Source organism: Hibiscus syriacus, unplaced genomic scaffold (genome assembly GCF_006381635.1).
Source record: "Hibiscus syriacus cultivar Baekdansim isolate YM2019G1 unplaced genomic scaffold, ASM638163v2 tig00110716_pilon, whole genome shotgun sequence".
In the NCBI taxonomy this organism is placed as follows: Eukaryota; Viridiplantae; Streptophyta; class Magnoliopsida; order Malvales; family Malvaceae; genus Hibiscus; species Hibiscus syriacus.
In genome coordinates this window covers 265,832-272,995 of record NW_024062835.1, presented here as the reverse complement: position 1 = coordinate 272,995, position 7,164 = coordinate 265,832, and positions in this window count along the sequence as shown.

Genomic DNA, 7,164 nt, shown 5'->3' with positions numbered 1-7,164 from the left:
AATTACCCCTAAGGAAAGTATGACAGTGACAACACCAGCCAAAGTGGTAATCTCCGCACCTCGGCCTTTTCAATATAAGGACAATCGACAAGTGCCATGGAAGTACGAGTGTCAGGTGAGTACTTCCGGAGGAGGTAATAGTAAGGTGGGGCAAAGACCATTGGAGCCATTCAAAGAAGATGTGCTAGTTGTCAATGAACCTATAAAGGAAGAAGAAGCTAAAGAGTTCCTCAAGATCTTGAAGCACAGCGAGTACAACATTGTAGAACAGCTCCATAACTTACCTACACGTACTTCAATGCTAGCACTATTTTTAAGCTCGGAAGCACACCGAGAAGCGTTGTTGAATGTCCTTAATCAAACGTTCGTGCCACAAGACATACCAGTCAGCAAGATGGATCGACTGGTGAACAATATTCAAGCTGATAATCTCATCTCGTTTTCAGATGATGAAATTCCATCAGGAGGAAGAGGCCGAACGAAGGCGTTACACATTACTACCTACTGTAAGGGGCACGCTTTACCAAGTGTCTTAATCGATAATGGTTCAGCCCTGAATGTGATGCCTTCGATTACATTGAAGAGGCTACCAATAGATACCTCTCATATGAGAGCTTGTCAGAATGTGGTCCGAGCATTTGATGGGACCAAAAGAGAGGTAATCGGAAAGATCGAGGTACCATTGACCATCGGACCAGCCACTTATGATGTTGAGTTCCTTGTGATGGATATCATGCCGTCCTATAGCTATCTTTTAGGAAGGACGTGGATTCATCAAGCAGGTGCAGTACCCTCCACGTTGCACCAGAAAATTAAATTTATCATTGACGGGGCCTTAGTAATTATCAACGCTGCAGAAGATATCGTGGCAAGCGTGACCACGGAGGCTCCATACATCGAAGTAGACGAGGAAGCGATAGAGTGTTCGTTCCGCTCCTTGGAGTTTGTGAATGCCACATTCGTGGCGGAAGGAAAGAGAATCCCAAGACCTCGACTCTCCAAATGCACAAGGATGGAGATCAAGCAAACCCTGGGCCAAGACGCCAGAACCGGGAGAGGTTTTGGTAAATATTTGCAAGGAATGATCAATCCTGTCTGTCCTATCCCAAAATTAGACCAATTTGGGCTCGGTTTTCAGCCCAGTTATCATGAAAAGAGAAAGGAGATCCGAAAGAACCGGGAGAGAAGATTGGCCAGATTGAATGGGAACGAACTCCAATGGAAGCCTATGACATTCCCGTCGCTTTTCAGAACATTCAAGTCAGGTGGTTATGTGTTTGAGACCACCATATCCGAGTTAGAAACGACTCTGGAAGATCTGAACGTTAATGCCGTGACCACAGAAGATGTTGACAACGGAGATAGATCCAGGATATGCCCTCTGCCACATGGGTTTGTACCTAGCAGTTGGTCGGTGGAAGAACTACCTGTGGTTTACAGAAATCTTTCAGAGTAATATTCGAACTATCCCTATTTGTCTATACCCGGGGCAATAGGTGATCTTTTGTAAGGGTAAATAAACATTTGGTTTAAGTTTAATAAAAGATGCATTTTTCGTTTCCATGGCAAACAAACTTTTCTTTTATTTTTGAATTCATTCTCTATCTCCTTCATTCCAGTACTTCATTTCTAGTTACTCTCAAAGTTAGTTCTTGACCGTTCCGTGTGGGATATTATCCTCTCACACATGCATATCTTCTTCCTTTCAGGTTCCCAGATAACGATAATGTGGGCACTGATGATCCTGATCCAGAAGTGGATTTTGAATCAACCATTTGTCTTGGGGAATTTGATGAATGAGATAATGAAGAGGAGTACAACTTGCCTACCGAATTGCTGAGAATGATAGAAAGAGAAGAAAAACAAATACTGCCACATGAGGAGGCGATCGAAATCTTAAATTTGGGCACTGAGGAAGATCGAAAGGAGGTTAAAATCGGCACAACTCTTTCGACTGAAGCAAGAAAAAACCTGATAGTCTTACTTCAGGAGTACGGAGATGTGTTTGCTTGGTCGTATCAAGACATGCCGGGACTAGACACAGATATGGTAGTTCACAAACTGCCAATCAAACCAGAATTCAAACCTGTGCAGCAAAAACTGAGAAGAATGCGACCAGAAATGCTCCTTAAGATCAAGGAAGAAGTCAAGAAGCAATTTGATGCCGGTTTTCTTCAAGTAGCCAAATACCCTGAGTGGGTGGCCAACATAGTGCCTGTGCCGAAGAAGGACGGGAAAGTACGCATGTGTGTCGATTACCGGGACCTTAATAAGGCCAGTCCCAAGGACAACTTTCCTCTGCCACACATAGACACTCTGGTGGACAATACGGCCGGGAACGCCTACTTTTCATTCATGGATGGATTTTTGGGGTACAATCAGATCAAGATGCATCCCGAAGACATGGAGAAGACCACTTTCGTCACAATGTGGGGAACTTTCTGTTACAAAGTGATGTCTTTCGGATTAAAGAATGCTGGGGCAACATATCAGAGAGCTATGGTGACCCTGTTCCACGACATGATGCACAAAGAAATCGAGGTTTATGTCGACGACATGATTGTCAAGGCACAGACCGAGAGTGAACATGTCAAGAATCTGAGGAAGCTCTTCCAGAGATTGAGAAAGTTCCAACTGAGACTAAACCCTAGCAAATGTACCTTCGGGGTAACATCTGGAAAACTATTAGGTTTTATAGTCAGCAGGAGAGGCATACAGGTCGATCCTGATAAGGTTAAGGCTATCCAGAATCTACCTCCACCACAAACCCAAAAAGAAGTCCGAGGTTTTCTGGGCAGACTAAACTACATAGCTCGGTTCATCTCTCAGTTAACCGACAAATGTGACCCCATCTTTCGTCTCCTCCGAAAGAATAGCCCTGGAGCATGGGATAAAAACTGTCAGATTGCATTTGAGAAGGTAAAAGAGTACTTGTCTCGCACTCCTGTCCTGATGTCCCCTATCCCAGGAAAACCTCTGTTTTTGTATCTCTCCATATTCGAGAGCTCCATGAAGTGTGTCCTGGGTCAACACGACGAGTCTGGGAAGAAGGAAAGAGCCATCTACTACTTAAGCAAGAAGTTCACCGATTGCGAGGTCCGATATCCTCCTATTGAGAAGGTTTGTTGTGCCCTGGTCTGGGCTACAAAAATACTTCGACAATACATGTTGTATCACACCACTTGGCTGATTTCCAAGTTAGACCCGCTAAAATACATGATGGGTGTACCTGCTCTATCCGGAAGGTTAGCCTGATGGCAGATGCTTTTGTCTGAATTTGACATCGAATACGTGAGCCAAAAAGCGGTAAAAGGCAGCGCCATATCCGATTTTTTGGCAAGCAGAACTGATGAGAGCTATGAGCCGCTGGACTTTGATTTCCCAGACGAAGACTTAATGGCCATATCTTTGGAGGAAGCAAGCATTTTAGCGGACAGTTCCTGGAGAATGCAGTTCGATGGGGCATCAAATGCACTAGGACATGGCATCGGGGCAATCCTAGTCTCCCCAGAAGGGAGTCACTACCCATTTACCAGCAGACTGAACTTTGATTGTACCAATAACATGGTAGAATATGAAGCCTGTGTCTTGGGAATTCGGGCTGCACTGGGGCAAAATATAAAGACTTTGCGGGTGTATGGAGACTCAGCCTTAGTAATCTATCAGCTCCGAGGAGAGTGGGAAACCAAGGATATAAAGCTGTTAGAGTACCGAAAACTAGTGTTGGATCTGCTCGAAGAGTTCGACGAAGTCACCTTCCACTACGTGCCTAGAGAAGAAAATCAAATGGCTGACGCTTTAGCTACCTTGGCAGCCACATTCAAGGCTGGCGGGGAGTCTGAAATGATGCCAATTAACATGCAGTCGTATGAATACCCAGCTCATTGTTACCAAATTGAAGAAGTGAAAGACACTAAGCCTTGGTACTACGACATTCTGCAGTATATCAAGCATCGGAGTTATCCAGAAAAAACCACTGAAATCGAGAAGAGAACCCTTAGAAGGTTGGCAGCTGGATATGTCCTTGACAGAGAGGTTTTATACAAGAAAAGCCATAATCAAGTTCTGTTAAGGTGCGTCGATGCTGAAGAGGCAAAAATGATAGTGGAAGAAGTACATGATGGGGTTTGTGGAGCACATGCAAATGGGCATATGATGTCAAGACAAATAATGAGATGCGGATATTTTTGGTCCACACTGGAAAGTGATTGCATCAACTATGCTAGGAGATGTCATAAATGTCAGATTTATGGAGACAAGATAAATGTTCCACCCCATCCGCTTCATGTAATGACGTCACCATGGCCTTTTCTGTGTGGGGCATGGACGTTATCGGGCAAATCCATCCGAAGGCTTCGAATGGTCACCGTTCATTCTCGTAGCAATTGACTATTTCACGAAATGGGTAGAGGCTGCGTCATACGCCAGTGTCACTCAATCCACTATTTGCAAGTTTTTGAAGAAAGAAATTATATGTCGGTATGGTCTACCCGAAAGGATTATCACCGATAACGCAACAAACTTGAACAACAAGATGATGAGTGCTGCCTGCGAACAGTTCAACATAAAACATCACAATTCCACTGCTTACAGACCAAAGATGAATGGAGCAGTAGAAGCAGCAAACAAAATATTAAGAAGATAGTGGAGAAAAACAACTGAAACTTACAAAGACTGGCATGAGAAGTTGCCTTTTGCTTTGTTCGCTTATCGAACCTCGGTACGAACTTCGACTGGGGCAACTCCATTTTCACTAGCCTATGGAATGGAAGCAGTGCTACCCATTGAAGTCGAGATTCCGTCTCTCAGGGTCTTGTCAGAAGTCAAGCTGGATGATGCAGAGTGGGCACAATCCAGATATGATCAGCTTAATCTGATAGATGAAAAAAGACTGAAAGCCATTCATCATGGTCAAATCTATCAGAAACGAATGATCCGAGCACATGACAAAAAGGTGCGCCCAAGAATATTCCGTGAAGGTGATCTAGTGCTAAAAAGAATTTGGCCAGTCCAGAAAGACTTCCGAGGAAAATGGACGCCAAATTGGGAAGGACCTTATGTCGTGAAGAAGGCTTTCTCCGGAGGAGCCCTTATCCTGGCTGAAATGGACGGACCTGAGCTGCCACATCCCATTAACTCGGACGCAGTCAAGAAATACTTCGCTTAGGATGAAAACCCGAGAGGGCGTCCTAAGTTTTTTTTTTTTAAAAAAAAAAAAAAAAGAGAGAAGAACGTTTAGGGTGAAAACCCGGAAGGGCGCCCTAAATTGAAAAAAGAAAAAGAGGAAAAAAGAAGAGAAAATAAGGTGGGTTCAAGATGAAAACCCGCAAAGGGCGTCTTGCGACCAAGGATGGGTCCAAGTTGAAAACCCGGAAAGGGCGATTTAGATATTAACGGTGGAAACATCCCGGCACATGAATCTTCTACGAACTCAACAAATCGGAGAAATGTTGCACCCTCCCAAACGTTGTCGCATTTTCAAAGATCCTTTGGCAAAGGCTGCATTCAAAGTCACCAAACGGCATTTCAGCTCAGAAGTGCCCACGTTATCGAGATCTAAGACATTCATTTATACATCATTGTGTATTCGTCTTCTAGAATGTTTGCCATGTGTTATTTGTTCTTCTCCTCCCTTATGAATAAAGACCATCTTTCCTCCAATTCCTTTCGAACATCTTGAATTAGATTTAAACCTAATGGTTTATTTATTTTTTTTATGAAAGATAATCGCATATTACTGTACAAAGATTCATTGAAAAGTACAGGTACCCAGAAGCCGATCAAGGCTCATGCACATGCTTGAGATGGTTGAGGAGCATCTCCAAAAAAAAAAATGTGCACATCAAATTCAAACATTTGAAGAATTCAAGATCAGAGATCGGAACTTCAAGCTTTCAAAATCAAGAGTCAACAACGACAGGCCACCGGAAATCAATATTTCTCTCCAGAGCCCAGAATAACATATGTGGCCCATATATTTTAGGCATACCTAAGAGCATGACATCCATATCATCGCATATATGCATATCTTTTCAGGTTTTACCCAGAGCCAATTTCAACTTCACAACGAAGGATATTGGACTCCAGACAACGCAAGTTCAACTTCACGACGAAGGGACCGCTGGTTGTCAACAAACAATTTCCCAATTTCAGAGCCAATTTCAACTTCACAACGAATGATATTGGACTCCAGACAACGCATGTTCAACTTCACAACGTAGGGACCACTGGTTGTCAATAAACAATTTCCCAATATTCAGAGCCAATTTCAACTTCACAGCGAAGGATATTGGACTCCTGACAACGCAAGTTCAACTTCACGACGAAGGGACCGCTGGTTGTCAATAAACAATTTCCCAATTTCAACTTCACAACGAAGGATATTGGACTCCAGACAACGCAAGTTCAACTTCACGACGAAGGGACCGCTGGTTGTCAATAAACAACTTCTCAAATTCAGAACCAATTTCAACTTCACAACGAAGGATATTGGACTCTAGGCAACGCAAGTTCAACTTCACGACGAAGGGACCGCTGGTTGTCAGTAAACAACTTCTCAATTTCAGAGCCAATTTCAACTTCACAACGAAGGATATTGGACTCCAGATAACACAAGTTCAACTTCACGACGAAGGGACCACTGGTTGTCAATAAATAATTTTCCAGTCCCAGAACCAATTTCAACTTCACATCGGAGGATATTGGACTCGGAACAATACTTGGATTTCAACTTCACGACGATGGATATCCAATTATCAAGCTCAACTTCACGACGAAGGGGTTATATACATATACAACTTCACAGCGAAGGGTATCATACCCTAACAGGTTGACCCAACTTCACGACGAAGGAGTCATCTGTAACACCAAAGTCTTCCGGTCAAGTTTCACCTTCAAGACGAAGTATCTTGAGCCAGAAGACGATCCAGGAACTGCTGGTCAAAGCTTTGGGTTCGATTTCAACTTCACGACGAAGGATCTCATACTCAGAATTCTCCAGTTTCGACTCAACCTCACGACGGGAGAGTCATTTCCTGATTTAAATTGACAAACCAGTCCTGATATCGGGTTTCAACTCTACGACAGAGGGCATTCGATATGGACGAAATTAGTGTCTTTTAATCTTTGCTCTATTTTTGTTACACGACAATGAGCAAAGAGGGG